This window comes from Schistocerca gregaria, chromosome 1 (assembly GCF_023897955.1).
Source record: "Schistocerca gregaria isolate iqSchGreg1 chromosome 1, iqSchGreg1.2, whole genome shotgun sequence".
Taxonomy (NCBI): domain Eukaryota; kingdom Metazoa; phylum Arthropoda; class Insecta; order Orthoptera; family Acrididae; genus Schistocerca; species Schistocerca gregaria.
Window position 1 is genome coordinate 1,163,310,397 of NC_064920.1, and position 17,580 is coordinate 1,163,327,976.

Consider the following 17,580-nt stretch of genomic DNA (forward strand, 5'->3'; position numbering starts at 1 on the left):
TAATGGTATTCATAGCAATTACGTGACAGAACAACCAGCAATGAAATCACTTCTATGCAAAAACCCAACACCAACTTTGTGACACAATTCTTCCAAAAAGTGAAAATTTGAAGTTTTTCGGGAATCTGTAAAGTTGAATATCGACAGAATGACATAGTACTATCCTTACGGCTAATTACACACCCATTATAGGTCTGCTAAGCAATTTTAGTGCCTAATTATGTATCCATCGTCCGATGGTTAATTATGTATGGAGAAGTTGCTGTTACGAAGATTATAAACTTTCAGATCATCATCTTGCGGACACACTGTGGTGCAAAGCGCTAAAATAGATTGCTGTTCTCCAACGAAACGATAACATTCTATGAATCAAGGCGGGCTTTGTCACAAGTGTGAACATCGTATGGAAGCTAGAACATCAGAAAATGGAGTGGGGGTCAATGGGAGTCAGTGAAGTGAAATGGAAAGAAGACAAGAATTTCTGGTCCGATGAGTATGGAAAAGAATGAACAGCTGCAGCAAATGGTATAACGGGAGTACCATTCTTTATAGGTAGGAAGGTGGGGGCAGAGAGTGAGTTGCCGCGAACATTTAGCCATAGTTATTCTCACCAGTCTATAGCAAACCAACACCGTCTATGACAGTTCACCGGTCGCTGTGGCCGAGCGGCTCTAGGCGCTTCAGTTTGGAACCACTCGACCGCTAGGGTCGCAGGTTCGAATCCTGCCTTGGGCATGGATGTGTGTTATGTACTTAGGTTGGTTAGGTTTAAGTAGTTTTAAGTTCTAGGGGACTGATGACCTCAGATGTTATATCCCATAGTGCTCAGAGCAATCTTAACCATCTATGACAGTTCAGCTATACATGCTGACATCGCAAGCCGAAGATGAAGGAATAGAGATGTATATGAGAATACTGAATGCCTAATTCTGAACGTAAAGGAAGATGAAAATCTGATAGTCATGGTGGATTATAATAAGGTTGTAGAGGAAGGAGTAGCAGAAAGGGTTACAAGAGGATACGCTCCAGTTGATAGGAATGAGAGAGGAGAAAGACTACATATACATCTACCTCTACATCCATACTCTTCAAGCCTCCTGACGGTGTGTGGCGGAGGGTACCTTGAGTACCTCTATCGGTTCTCCCTTCTATTCCAGTCTCGTAATGTTCGTGGAAAGATCTGACTTCTGCAATAAATTTCAGCTAGTAGTAGCGAATATTCTGCTCAAGAATCAAAAGTAGGAAGTGTACTTGGAAAAGGTCGGAAGATAACGGAAGATTTCAGTTAGATTACATCATGGTCAGACAGATTCCGAAATCAAGTACTGGGTTGTAAGGCGTACCCAGGAGCAGATATAGACTCAGATAAAAATGTGGTAGTGATGAGGAGTAGGCTGAAGTTTAAAGAGAAGAGTCAGGAAGAATCAATGCGCAAAAAATTGGGATACGGAAATACTACGAGAAGAAGAGATCCACTTGATTTTGTTCTCTAAGGCTGTACATACTGCCATAACAAATAGTTCAGTAGGCAGTTCATTGGAATAGCAATGCACCACTCTAATAAGGGTAATCACAGAAGTTAGAGAGATAAATGTATATACAAAGAAAATAACAGCGAAGAAACAACTCGTACCCTTAGAAATAATTCAGTGGATCGGCGAAAGAAGAAAGTACAAAAATATCAGGGAAATTCATGACCACAGAAATGCAAGTAATTTAGGAATGAAATAAATCGGAACCGCAGACAAGCTAAACCGAAATGGCTGGATGCAAAATGTGAAGAAATCGAAAATGGGAGATCGACTCAACACTGAAAAAGGTCAGAACGACGTTCGGTGAAATTCAAAGCAGGGTTATTAAAGTGAAGAGTGCAACGGTTAATTCCATTGTTAAATGCAGAGGAGAGAGCGGATAGACGGGGAAGAATTGAAGGCAAGGGGGACAATCTGTCTGTTCACGTGATAAAAAAAGAACCAGGAGTCGATATAGGGTAGGCAGGGGATCCTAAACTAAATTTGAAACAGCGTTAGTAGACTTAAAATGAAAAAATACAAAGCGTACATTTAACATTCCATCATAATTTCTAAAATCATTGGAAGGTTTAGCAACAAAACCACTATTCACGTTGGTGTGTGGAGCCTGGTGTGAAGCCTGGCGATACACTAGCTGACTTTCGGAATAATGTCATCCACACACTTCTGAAGACTGCAAGGGCCTGCAAGGGCGAAAACTGTCACACAATCAACACTCGTGCATGGATGCATGCAAGTAACTGACAAGAATAATATAAACAAGAATGGAAAAGAAAATTGAGGGTGTATTAGATGACAATCAGTTTGACTTAGAAAGGTAAAGGCACGAAAGAGGCTTTTCTCACGTACCGGTTGATAAAGGAAACAAGACTAAGTAAATATCAAAACACTTTCATACGATTTGTCGACCTGGAAAAAGCGTTCGACAAAGAAATGGTGTAAGATATTCGAAATTCTAACAAAAATATGGCTACGTTATTGGGAAAGACAGGTGATAACTGTACGGCCAAGAGCCTAGAGGGAACAATGCGAGTGGAAGCCCAAGAACGAATGACTCGGGTGAAAAATGGTGTAAGACAGGGATGTAGTCTTTCGGACCTCGTGTTCAATCTGTACATCGAAGAAGCAATGGCTGAAACAAAAGAAATGCTGAAGAGTGAAATTAAAATTCAAGGTGAAAGGATATCAATGAGAAGATTCGCTGATGATATTGCTATCGTCAGTGAAAGTGAAGAAGGATTACAGGGTTGGTTAAATGGAATAAACAGTGTAATGAGTACAGAATATGGACTGAGAATAAATCGAGGAGAGGTTATAGTAATGAGAAGGTGCAGAATTGCAGCCAGCAAAATAATACAAGACGGTCGGAGGAAGTACGACATTAAAAGCAGCACCTGCAGTTGCGAAAAGGACACTCCTCTTCAAGAGAAGTCTACTAGTATCAAAGATAGGCTTTAATTTGAGGAAGAAACTTCTGAGAATGTACATTTGGAGCACAGCAGTGTATGGTAGTGATACATGCGTTTGGAGCACAGCGTTGTACAGTATTGAAACACAGACTGTAGGAAAACCGGAAGAGAAGAGAATTGAAGTATTGGAGATGTGGTCAGGGATTTGATATGCCTCGTGATGACTGGGTGTTGTGTGATGTCCTTAGGTTAGTTAGGTTTAAGTAGTTCTAAGTTCTAGGGGACTGATGACCATAGATGTTAAGTCCCATAGTGCTCAGAGCCATTTGATAAGGTAAGGAATGAGGAGGTTCTCCGCAGAATCCACAAGGTAAGGGATATATGGAGAACAATTCTGAACATGGCTGTCCTTCAGCTACAACATATAAGATTCAACGAGAAAAACCACAGCTAATCGGTTGCAATCATTTTTAACACACTTATGTAGGTTTCAACATTTATAAAGATGTCTTCATCACAATAAAATTTTAACAATCTTGACATTACATTGCGAGCAGGCAATGGTCAAAATTACATGCTCAAGTTAAAAATTAAAATAAAAAAAAGTTGTCTTAAGTACGTAAACTAATGAAATGAATTTGTAGTAACACTTGGAGAGGTTTTTGGTGTTTAAGGAAAAGGAGGCTGTTTTGCTTCTTAGTATGGGAGTTTTCGTGGAGTTGACAGTGAGAAATTCGGAAAATATTCAGCAAATGTCAGCAAGCGTTATAATTTTCAAGTGTTCCCGTAATCAACGCCGACCAAAAGGACAAGTCTATTAACCAAAACTAAGCATCACTATCATTGCAAAAATCTCAAATTTTCTGTTTCTGCTTGGCAAGTCAATGCCAGCATAGGCTAGACGTGAGGGATGATAGAGTCAGAAACAATAATGTCTAGAAATATATGAGAGTTACGCAGTACTCTTTGAGTACGCGTATCCCATTATGCTAGTTTCTTTGAATTCTACGTAAAAGGCCGTTCTACATTCTGCCAGATCAATCCCAGTAGTCACGTTCCACTCTAACCCAATACTATACTTAAACTATAATGTATGGTTTCAGTTATTACCAGTTTTCCAGAGCGGTTGGCTTATTTTCGTAGATAATATTTTTGTAACGGTTACGAAGGTAACATCTAAATTGAAAATAAGATTGCAGAGGTAAACTTATTCTCCTGATGTTGGGCTAATATGACGAACGCTGATTTTTTTACGTTTATTCACTGGACAAAATGTACTTTCTTTGATTTTCTTCCTCAAATGTGACACTTTTATATCAAGAGGTGACGGAAGAATGAAACTATTCCACCAAGAAGTGAAAGAAGAATCCATCAATTCGATAGGACCTCATCCGCATACACGTTTATAAGTCAGTACTAATTAATATTCAATACTCCTCTTTTCCATATCAGCAGCTGCCCGGTGAGCGCAGCGGATGACTTCCCAAACAGTCCCCTAGATTGATTCCTAGACGGGTCGCAGATCTACTCCTCTCGGGGACTGCGTGTTACGCCGGCATTGTGTTCATATCATCGTAACTGACATTCCAGTTATGATGGCTGTATGGACTCGTACCAAAAGCCACTAAATTGAGTCATAAAGATAAGGAGTTCGTCTGTGGTGATGGATGTGCTGTAAAAGGGTAACAACTAATTTACATTTGAATCGTTAGAGGTGTGGTGCATTAGAACGCTGCCGGACATTAGGCTGACTGATCGAGAATGAGGAATCCGCGGAATCGGGGAAGAAAGAAACACATTGAAAAGAGAGGGAGAACAGGACCTGCGTTAAGACATCAGAGGCAGCTGTAGCGAGTAAAAATGATAGGGGAAGACAGAGGTGGGACTATGTCTAACAAATGGCTCAGGACGCAGGGTAAAAGTAAAACTCTGAGATGTTGACGCAAGAGATTAATTTATGGGATGCAGCGTCAGAGCAATCAAAAGAAGGGAAAAAATCAAAATTTTGGCTGCCCATGTGAGTACCTTAAATTCCTACATCTACGACTACACTCCGCAAGCCACCAAACGGTGTGCGTAGGACAGAGTCGATGAGCGGTCAGTGTCCATCCGGCAGCAGATTGCTGGCTGGCTGAAGGCAGCGACTGTTTGCGGTGGCAGTTTGGCGGTGCGGACGTGTGATGTGCCCTCTGGCGCCAGCGGCTGTCGTGCCGGAACACGGCCGCTCCCGGGAGACGCGCCGTCTGCATTACGGGCAGACACAGTGTCTGGCTGCGCCGCCTTAAGACCGGCCCGTCCCGGCTCGGCTCGTAAACGAGAACGCCGAGCGCTGGCGCCAGCTCTGCAGGGCCGCGGCAGGGCACGCGCCGTTAAGGTAACTGCTGGCGCCACCAATACGTGCGGCTGCCGCCCCTGGTCTCGTGCACTGCGGTGCGCTTCCCTTGCCTTCGAGTCACCTGCCAACCACAAGGTGCTTAGCTTACTGCCAGTTCATTTACAACGGCCCATAGGCAAAACCGCAATGGAGTTCTTTTTTTTTTTAATGGTGATCAGTGACTGCACTTCCTCGTAAGACTCAGTGACGACTTCCAAAAAAGTCAGTAGGTCACTCTCTACCGAAAATTACAAATTTAAAATGTTGAAAATATCTGCGTCTATATATAAAACTCTTGTTTGTGTACGTACTGACAGACTTTCCTCCATGACCATCTACTGCCACCCACTCGTGGCTGTGATGGTAGGTGCGTGGATGTGAGTGAGTGTGGCGAGCAAAAATAATGAAATATGGAGCAATAAATACTCTTAGGAAAATATATGTATCCTGTGACATACGAAATTTAAGCTGCCCCTATTTATACACTATTGGCCATTAAAATTGGTACACCAAGAAGAATTGCAGATGATAAACGAGTATTCATTGGACGAAAATATTCTACTAAACCTGACATGTGGTTACATTTTCACGCTATTTGGGAACATAGATCCCGAGAAATCAGTACCCAGAACAACCATCTCTGGCCGTAAAAACGGCCTTGATACGCCTGGGCATTGAGTCAAACAGAGCGTGGATGCCGTGTACAGGTACAGCTACCCATGCAGCTTCAACACGATACCACAGTTCATCAAGAGTAGTGACTGGCGTATTGTGACGAGCCAGTTGCTCGCCCACCATTGACCAGACGTTTTCGATTCCTGAGAGATCTGGATAATGTGCTGGCAGGGCAGTAGTCGAACATTTTCTGTTACCGGAAAGGCCCGTACAGGACCTGCAACATGCAGTCGTGCATTATCCTGATGAAATGTAGGGTTTCGCAGGGATCGAATGAGGGGTAGGGACACGGGTCGTAACACATCTAAAATGTAACGTCTACTGTTCAAACTGCCGTCAATGCGAACAAGAGGTGACCGAGACGTGTAACCAGTGGCACCCCGTACTATCACACCGGGTGATATCCCAATATGGCGATGACGAATACACACTTCCAAAGTGAGTTCATCGCGATGTCGCCAAACACGGATGCGACCATCATGCTGTAAACAGAACCAGTATTCATCCGAAAAATGGACGGTTTGCCATTCGTGCACCCAGGTTCGTCGTTGAGTACACCATCGCAGGCGCTCTTGTCTCTGATGCATCGTCAAGAGTAACCGCAGCCATGGTCTCCGACCTGATAGTCCATGCTGCTGCAGACTTCGTCGAACTGTTCGTACAGGTGGTTGTTGTCTTGCAAACGTCTCCATCAGTTGACTCAGGGATCGAGACGTGGCTGCACGATCCGCTACAGCCGCGCGGATAAGATGCCTGTCATCTCGACTGCTAGTGATACGAGGCTGTTGGGATCCAGCACAACGTTCCGGATTTCTCTTCCTTACAAGAGGTATCACAACAAAGTTTCATCGGGCAACGCCGGTCAACTGCTGATTGTGTATGAGAAATCGGTTAGAAACTTTCTTCATGTAAGCCCGTTGTAAGTGTCGCCACCGGCGCCAACGTTTTGTGAATGCTCTGATAAGCTAATCATTTATAATATCACATTATCTTCTTCCTGTCGGTTACATTTCGCGTCTGTATCACGTCATCTTCGTGGTGTATCAATCGCCAGTAGTGTATGTACGTTAGGAGGGACCCTGTGTGTGCGCTCCTTGCAAAGGTATCCTTTCGATAAAGCACCTGGGTTAGCACGCACTGGATTCCATCAAACTCATCTTTGGAGTGTTGTATATTGTAACTACATTATAACTTACGTCCTATAAATAATTGCCGTTCCAAAACACTAACACGTTGAGGATCAAAAAAATGGTTCAAATGGCTCTGACCGTATGCGACTTAACTTCTGAGGTCATCAGTCCCCTAGAACTTAGAACTACTTAAACCTAACTAACCTAAGGACGTCACACACAACCATGCCCGAGGCAGAATTCAAACCTGTGACCGTAGCGGTCACGCGGTTTCAGACTGGAGCTCCTAGAACCGCTCGGCCACCCCTGCCAGCCACGTTCAGGATCTCTTCAAATCGTACAGTTTATTAATATTCAGTGTCTAATAATGAGTTTCGGCGTCTGAAGGGTTCATAAGGCGCATGATACAGTAATTAGAAGTTGGATATCATCACTGTGGTGTATTGGGTAAAGTTAGTACAGTCAAAAAGGTTTCTTACCAGTTAGGTTATCTTTGTACAACTACCCACCTTTGTTTCAAATAGCTAGTGCTTCACCTATTAGCATCACTTTGTACTACAAGTAACGGCTTCATTGCCTCCGTGATTTCTAGTTATTATTTCAGTTGTCTTTCCAACATCGTACAAGCTCTTAGGCTTGTGATTATCCTTTACTTGGTTTGGCTGTGCAGAGAGCTTCGGAGACAGTGATTTCTGTTGAACAATGCGAGGTCGATACAAATATCTTGAATTTCAAGTTAAACCAGGAGAACAGAATTAACATTATACGCGTTTACTTCTTATTAATACATGATTTACTTACAACACGATGAAAATGTACTCAGAGCATTAGATATAGAAAAATTCCTTATCTTTCGAGACTGTCCTACAGTCATCCTCAACGAAAATGTATCTTTGTACCAGCATTCGAATTGAAATTTTGTTCTAGTAGGCATAATTGTTATACATTTTCACTTTTCGAAACACTCAGTAACGGCAGACGTAGGGACTGGTCTACATTTATCCTGAACGAGAGTGTAAATTCGTACCTGCATTAAAATTTAAATTTATTTAAGTATAGAAACATAATTTTCACAACTTTTAGACACTTGCGTAATAATGAAATATTTGGTTGTAGTACGAATTATGTCAGAAATAGAATGAATCAAAAGCCAGTTATAGTCGTTTTGCTAAAAATAGAGTAACTTTCATAACACGAAGTTGGGTAGTAAAACTTCACGCAACTTAAACACTGAACGTCACTGTCAAAGCACAGTTCAAATTTATAGCTTGTGGCATAATTTATACCATCTGTTACAAAGAAATATCAGAGTAACCGCTAGGTTAATGACATTTCTTACCAAAGAGTAAATTGAAACAATTACGACATTCAGAATTACGCTGAGTAAAAAAACCAAATTTTCTGTCCACAACCAGTGAACAATCTGGCTTTAATTGATCTTTGAAAATTATTATAATATGTTGTCTGAGTTTGCTATTTGGTTAGAATTTGATTACTGTGACATGTGTTGTGTGAAGTACCTGAATGTGTGAGTTAGTACTGTTGTTACGTTATGACTCCAATAACTATTTATACGTGAGATTGTTTATGAGTATAAAGTTTACTCTCAATTTAGTTATTCTTGCTCCGATGAGGAACTGATGACCGTTGGTTATTTTCATTAACGACATACTTTGAAAACCTTTTTTCCTAATTTTCCACTAACTACTGTCAATTAAAACTAGTTTGTGCAATAAAAATATACAACATTAACCGAAATTTGTTTCTAATCGTCACTGCTAAAGTACACAGCAGTGGCGATTAGGTTATAACTTTATCTACTTTTCTCAGTTTTACATCAATTTTCGGAGAAGATACCTTTTCCCCACAGACTAGGAAACTTACGTACACTGCCATATACACTCCTGGAAATGGAAAAAAGAACACATTGACACCGGTGTGTCAGACCCACCATACTTGCTCCGGACACTGCGACAGGGCTGCACAAGCAATGATCACACGCACGGCACAGCGGACACACCAGGAACGGCGGTGTTGGCCGTCGAATGGCGCTAGCTGCGCAGCATTTGTGCACCGCCGCCGTCAGTGTCAGCCAGTTTGCTGTGGCATACGGAGCTCCATCGCAGTCTTTAACACTGGTAGCATGCCGCGACAGCGTGGACGTGAACCGTATGTGCAGCTGACGGACTTTGAGCGAGGGCGTATAGTGGGCATGCGGGAGGCCGGGTGGACGTACCGCCAAATTGCTCAACACATGGGGCGTGAGGTCTCCACAGTACATCGATGTTGTCGCCAGTGGTCGGCGGAAGGTGCACGTGCCCGTCGACCTGGGACCGGACCGCAGCGACGCAGGGTTTCACGCCAAGACCGTAGGATCCTACGCAGTGCCGTAGGGGACCGCACCGCCACTTCCCAGCAAATAAGGGACACTGTTGCGCCTGGGGTATCGGCGAGGACCATTCGCAACCGTCTCCATGAAGCTGGGCTACGGTCCCGCACACCGTTAGGCCGTCTTCCGCTCACGCCCCAACATCGTGCAGCCCGCCTCCAGTGGTGACGCGACAGGCGTGAATGGAGGGACGAATGGAGACGTGTCGTCTTCAGCGATGAGAGTCGCTTCTGCCTTGGTGCCAGTGATGGTCGTATGCGTGTTTGGCGCCGTGCAGGTGAGCACCACAATCAGGACTGCATACGACCGAGGCACACAGGGCCAACACCCAGCATCATGGCGTGGGGAGCGATCTCCTACACTGGCCGTACACCTCTGGTGATCGTCGAGGGGACACTGAATAGTGCACGGTACATCCAAACCGTCATCGAACCCATCGTTCTCCCATTCCTAGACCGGCAAGGGAACTTGCTGTTCCAACAGGACAATGCACGTCAGCATGTATCCCGTGCCACCCAATGTGCTCTAGAAGGTGTGTCAACTACCCTGGCCAGCAGGATCTCCGGATCTGTCCCCCATTGAGCATGTTTGGAACTGGATGAAGCGTCGTCTCACGCGGTCTGCACGTCCAGCACGAACGCTGGTCCAACTGAGGCGCCAGGTGGAAATGGCATGGCAAGCCGTTCCACAGGACTACATCCAGCATCTCTACGATCGTCTCCATGGGAGAATAGCAGCCTGCATTGCTGCGAAAGGTGGATATACACTGTACTAGTGCCGACATTGTGCATGCTCTGTTGCCTGTGTCTATGTGCCTGTGGTTCTGTCAGTGTGATCATGTGATGTATCTGACCCCAGGAATGTGTCAATAAAGTTTCCCCTTCTTGGGACATTGAATTCACGGTGTTCTTATTTCAGTTTCCAGGAGTGTAGAAAAGCCTAATTAGCCAGAGAGGTAAGAGGGTTATACACGCACTCTGTTTTTTTTTTTCTGCGAGTTCTCCAGCGTGTGACAGTTTCCACAATTCATCAGTCACTGTAAACATTCTTTTAAAGAAACAGGGTATACTGGATAACAGTTGCCAAACAAACCGTAGTGCTAGAGATAGAGAGATACTGAATGAAACGCATTAATCTCTCTAGAATATTGTAGCAGAATGTTATCAACGTCTCACAAAATTCCGATCGTAAGTAAAGGCTGACAGTTTTACTAATGTTAGTGCCCAGACACTCAAGGACGAGACGGGACTGAAATAGAGGTCTGCAAAGCAAAAAGTGCTGAACTGAGTTTTGAAATGTCTCTATAAAAAAAGAAAATCCAGTAGTCTTATCTCAGTGTAATTCTCACACCACTGCAGAGGTGACTGATTAAGATATTAATGTCGGTGTCGACGAGAAACAGCTGAAACACAGTTCGAATGCCCTATCGAGTCCCATTCAGTTTCTACATCGAATCTGCAGGTGAATCAGCCACTCTTTTAACGGCTAACTACCGTAGATGCCTCGAACAAAAATCGGTAGGCGGTAGTTGGAAGAAAACACAAGTCACACATGTCTACAAGATGGATAGCAAAAGTTATCCATAAAATTACCGACCTATATCTTGACATCCACTTGTTGTAGAGTATTGGAACATAATCTGACCTTAATGCTAATGGTGCGCCTCGAACAGAATTCCCTTCTCCACACCCAGCTGCATGGATTCCGAGAACATTGGTCAGACGAATATCAACTCGTCCTTCTCTCGAATGAAGTCCAGAAAACCTTGGTTCAAGGTAGTTAGGTATATGCAATATTTACCTGCTGCCGAAAAGAATTTGACTGAGTTTCACAGCTGTGCTGCGGAAGTACGCTCGGGTCGAATATAAAGCGAAATTTGTAAGTAGATTGAGCATTCCAGAATGAAATTTTGGCTCTGCAGAGAATGTGCACCGATATGGAAACTTCCTGGCAGTTTAAAACTGTGTGGCTCTATCGAGCACTTTCCCGCGAAAGGCAAACGTCCCGAGTTCGAGTCTCGGTCCGGCAAGCAGTTTCAATGTGCGAGGAAATATCTGATTGAGCATTTCTGGCTGGGAGGACGCAGCGTGTTATCTGGGATAGAGATTTTTCGACAGACGTAGAAGTACCCTGACTTAGGTGTGCACCAGGGAAGCATATTGGGACCGTTGCTGTTCATGTGCATCATAAAGTTGGACGTGTTATTAATAGTAACCTCATACTATCCGCAGATGATACAGTTATTCGTAATAAATTGCTATATGATAAAAACTGCGCAGTGGTTCCGTTTCATCCCAATAAGATCTCTAAACGATGCAAAAATTGGTAACATGCTTTAAATATTCAGAAATGTAAAGCTGTGCATTTCACAGCATGAGAGAAAACGTAATATTATATGGTACAATGTCAACAAGCTACAGATGGACTCGATCAACTCAGACAATTTTCTGAGTGTCACACTTCGTCGGGATATGAAGTGGAACAAGTACGTAGGCTCACTCAGATGTAGAGCGGGTGACAGACGGAGGTATATTGGTAGTATACCTCGGAAATGAAATCAGTCTGCAAAGGAGATTGCTTACAATTCACTAGTATAAGTATGTAGACCCCATACGATACAGAGCGAACAGGGAATTGTGAACGAATACAGATATTGGTACTACGAATGGTCATGGGTTTATTTGACCAGGATTGTCACATACGTCTTGGCTCGAAATGGCTCTGGCCACTATGGGTCATCAGTCCCCTAGAACTTAGAACTACTTAAACCTAACTAACCTAAGGACATCACACACATCCATGCCCGACGCCGGATTCGAACCTGCGGCCGTAGCGGTCGCGCGGTTCCAGATTGCAGCGCCTAAAACCACTCGGCCACTCCGCCGGCACAGACGTCTTGAATTAACTGAACTGGCAGACACTTGAAGACAGACGCAAACTATCCCGAGAAGGCCTACTTAAAAGATTTTAAGAACCGGCTGTTAATGGTGATTTAAGGAAATACGCCAAACCTGTAAATCATTGACTCGTAGGGATTGTGAGGGCGAGGTGATATTAAATACTACAGCGAGCACATATGTACACTTACTCATTCAATCCACACTCCATGCGGGAAAAGAACCGGACCTAGCCCCAATGACTGGTTCAATGGGTTGCCTACTCCGTTCTGCAGAGGATGAGTGCAGATCTAGGTGTAGGCGTAAGTGCGTTCGCACCCACCCACCTACTCATCCGCAAGCACGCACGCACACACACACACACACACACACACACACACACACACACGAGCGCGCGCGCGCGCGCGCACTAACTATACTCTCTCTACTCTCTGTCTCATTCTTTCTCGTTTATCGTGAGGTACGCCTCAGTTTCATAAACGCAAAGAATGTCGTTTTGAGTCACATTTATAGATTCTCTACCACGCTCTAACTTACGATACCGCATGCTCCGCCTCGCACAATGTTATCTTTAATTTAGTTATTCAGTCTTATTCCGTCTACTCCTTGACATAAAAATTGTTCAATTGGCTCTCAGCATTATGTGACGCAACATCTGAGGCGATCAGTCCCATACAACTTAGAACTTCTTAAACCTAACTAACCTAAGTACAGAACACACATCCATGCCCGAGGCAGGATTCGAACCTGCGACCGTAGAGGTCGCGCGGTTCCAGACTGAAGCGCCTAGAACTACTCGGCAACACCGCTTCTTGGCATATTCCTCCCAGAGATCCCAAGGGGGAACTAACTCGCAATATTTTGTCAATAGGTGTCCCTCAGGTTTTCGCAATTTGCGTAACTTTACTAAATGACATACCTTTGTGTGCGGATGACCAGTCGATCTTTTTAAATATATTTGGGAGTACATTGTTCGTTTCAGGCGTCAACCTTGGGTCTAGTTCTGTTAGCGGTAGATTGTAGCTAATTTTAGCCAGTATTTGCTTCAGATGGAGTCGCTGTGTGGACGCTTGTGTAGAAGGCGGCACGAGCATGTCGCATTTATTCAGTAACTTGATTGGTATTACGTGTAATGTTGTCATAATTGTAGTGGAACATGGACATCAAACATGCCAACCATTGTGTCAACGGATGTTTTGTGGAGCTCATCAAATTAACGCAGTCTTAGTTTTACCTCTGTCGGCTTACCGTGAGGTGACAAAACTCGTGGGATACGACATAAAAGCTTCCTGGGAATGGTACTACGTCACAATGTAAAACTACTGTTGCTGGATAGAAAACGACGTTTCGGCCACTGTTGCAGAGGCCTTCTTCTGGGTTTACTGGTATTGAGTTGGTTTCTTATCCAGCAGCAGTAGTTTTACATTATGAGGCTGTACCATACGCAGAAAATTTTTATGTCAATTGATTCTGACCGCGGAAGCCTACACACTCTTGGGATACATTCTAATATAGAGACAAATCTCCTTTTTGTCGGCGTGTTGCAGCTACTTGATGTGACATGCACTCAACAAGTCGTTACATTGAGCCGTGCTACGTGTATAGCCGTTCATAATTGCGGAAGACTTCCGGGGCAGGATTTTGTGCAGGATTTTGACCTCTCGATTGTGTCCCATAAGTGCTCGATGGGATTGATGTTGGGCGGTCTGGGTGGTCAAATCATTCGCTCGAATTGTCCAGAAATTTACTCAAAGTATTCGCCAAGAGTGGTGGTCCGGTGACACGGAGCATTTGCATCCACAAAAATTCTATCATTGTTTGGCTGAAAATGGTCTCCAGGTAGCGGAACATAACAATTTTCAGGTAACAATCGGTTCAGAAGTATGTAAACAGTGCCTTGTTGGCAACTTGGGTTCTTGGCTTCGGGGGTCTGTGACACACTCGAACCGTACCATCAGCTCTTGCCAACCGAAATCTGGACTCATCTATTCACGTCGCTATTTTCGAATTGCCTAGGTCCAACCGATTTGGTCACGGGCCCATAAAATGCGTTGCAGGCGATGTCGGGATGTTAGCAAAGGCACTGGCATCGGTCATCTGCCGCTATAGCCCACTAACGCCAAATTTCGCTTCACTGTCCTAATGGATACTTTCGCCGTACGCCCCATATTAATTCCTGCGTTTATTTCACGCCGTTTTGCTTGTATGCAGCACTGACAACTCTAAGCAAAGGCCGTTTCTGCTGGTCGGTAAGTGAAGGCTGTCAGTCAGTGCCTGAAATTTGGTATTTTCAGCATCCTCTTCACACTAAGGATTTAAGATCGTTTAATTCCACAGTGAATTCAGTAATGGACTGCCCCATGCGTCTAGGTCCAACTATTATTCTTCATCCAGAGTCTATCAATTCCTGTCCTGCGGCCATAATCGGGTTGAAAGCGTTTTCACAGAAATCATAGCTACGCCAATGCACTGCCATTTCAACCCACGTGTAGGCCATTCTACATCTGTATATGTGCATATCGCTATCGCACGACTGTTGTCAGCTCACTGTAAATTCTAACGTGCGACCGTCACAGTTCTTTCCTGAATCTGGCAGTACAGTATTCTGTCAACAAAGTTTGTGAGCCTGCCACCTCGCAGAACCCACGTTACGACAAGGATAAAAATAATACGCATCGAGTGGATAAGGGGGGAGGATATTAAAACCTGGCGATGCGCTCATGGACAACGGGCGACGTCCAGTCTTCGGCTGTGGCCTGAGCAGTTCACAGCAGTTATAAAGGGAGTCTCTCAGCAAAGAGGATAAACTGTTGACTTTAAATTTCATAAAATATGTTAGGAAACGTCATTAACTGTGTTAAACCTCTAGCATTTGTCACACATCGCAACTGACTTTTAATTACTTTTCATCACATAGTATAGAAAAGCTAAGAACACTGCTGCAATCCAGCAAGCAGTTAAGGTTGGTAGCACTCCGCGCTCCAAAACACACTAACGGTTTGGTAACCATAGTTTCAGTAACGCCAAAATGATGCTAAAACATCAGTTAGAAATTTGTGCACCGTCATCAATCATTGTTCAGCTAAATCGAACAATTGCGATCTTGTTCTGTGCAGGTAACACGCAAAACACTAAGGGTATCTCGCGCATTGTCTACGACTGGTATTAAGGCAGTCTAGAACTGACTTTCACGCCGATAACATGTATTTGATGGCGTGGGATATTTTATATTATGCAAGTTGGTGAAGTATTCATCAGCACGGGGAAACTTTTAGCCCAATCCTGCACTACGTTTTGAAGGGACAATCCATATGTGCTGTGGACGGAGTGTATGTGTAGGTAAAAGTGAATAAGTGACTAAAAGCCTCTCGGAAAACGTTTATATGCGACCTTGAGTTTGTGTGATGTCATATGGTGATTAATGACGTGAGGAAATTTCTCAGGACCTTGGAATGGTGCTCGATAAGTGGAGATCACAGTGCGCGATCTATGTTTCAAACCTTGCTTGTTCTAAGCACTGTTTTTTCCTTATTTTCTTTAGTATAGGTAGCACTCCGTCCTCAGGCCACAAGTGGCACATCGGGGCCATCCGACCGCCGTGTCATCCTAATCTGAGGATGCGGATAGGAGGGTCAGCACACCGCACTCCCGGTCGTTACCATGGTTATCATTTACCAGAGCCGCTACTATTCGGTCGAGTAGCTCCTCAGATGTAATCACTAGGCTGAATGCACGCAGAAAAATGGCAATAGCGCATGGCGGCCCGGATGGTCACCCATCCAAGAGCCGGCCCAGCAGCGCTTAACTTCGATGATCTGACGGGAACCGGTGTGACCACTGCGGCAAGGCCGTTGCCCAATAAAGTAAGGCGGTAGACTTTTATTTCCAGACTTTCATTGTAGTGGCGTTGAAATTTCACCACTTCCTATTCCATCACTCACTGTACAATCTACACACATCACAGCCCAAGGCCGACGGAGAAGAAATTCAGTTGGGCCCATGGGACATGTATCAAGATACTCGGTAAGCAAAGCTCCTCTTGCTCCTTTAGAGAAACTGCAAGAGGTCTGATGGATCTTCTCGTTCCGAGGAAAGATCAAAGTGTGACACAAATTATGTAATAACACAGTTTTGGCGGTGTTCATTAATCACTGACATCGGTGTCAATCAGCTGTGATACTCAACATGATGAAGATTAATGCTGCACACACCTGACACCAAAAAAGCTATTCATTCAGTATTCTAATTTGTACCACCATACTGAGCCAACAACGCTTCTTCTATCGCAGCAGAAATCAACTTCGTACGCTTAAAACTGCACAATATTATCGAATATCATTTCCTAATATGATATGAAGTCACACTTGTTATCTTAATAGATTTTCCTTTTACTCTGCGTTTTACTTATACTACATTCTCTGCTGCCATTTGTCCTCACCGCTACCTTAACCTCATTCACTTCGATTATGACTTCATCTTCCTCACGTAGGTTTATCGTTTTTCTACATGAAGAGATACAACTACAGCAAAAATTAATGTGTTCATTTGTAAGCATGTCACGTGACTAATAGAACTGAAGTAAAAATTAGGAGAGAAGGCTACTGGACGAAGATAAATGACTTGGTTAAAAACCTGACCTCGTGAAAGTAAATGAACACGTGGAGAACGTCATATTAATGACGCCAGACGAGGGCGAAGCTCTACAGAAAATTCAGTGCTCCTGCACCTCGCACTTGCTGGAAATAGTATTCATCCGCAGGCAGCGACGCGTGCTGCCCAGTGAAAGCGAATTTTCCGGCAGCGGCTATCTGGCCGTTTCGCTCGTGTCGCTGTGGAGGCGGTCTGACCGAGCAGTCCGCACCAGCTCGGCGCTGCGTGGCACCGCCGATACGCCGCCCATCAATCACCAACAGCGGCCGTTAATTCAGGCGGCGCCCGTCGGCGGCGCTAGTATCGCCCGCCAGCGCTGTCCGGCCGTGTTTATCGCAATCCGTTGCTGCGGCAGCGTTGGACCTCCAACACAGCGTCCAGAGTGCGACCGCTCAAGAGACAATCGTCTACTGGCCACTTCGGTGGTCCAACAACATGCACGCAGACTTGTTAAAAATCACTGGCACAGGGCAACGCTGCGTTCGGATGTCGCTGCACATATATATCCACCAAATACGGAGACG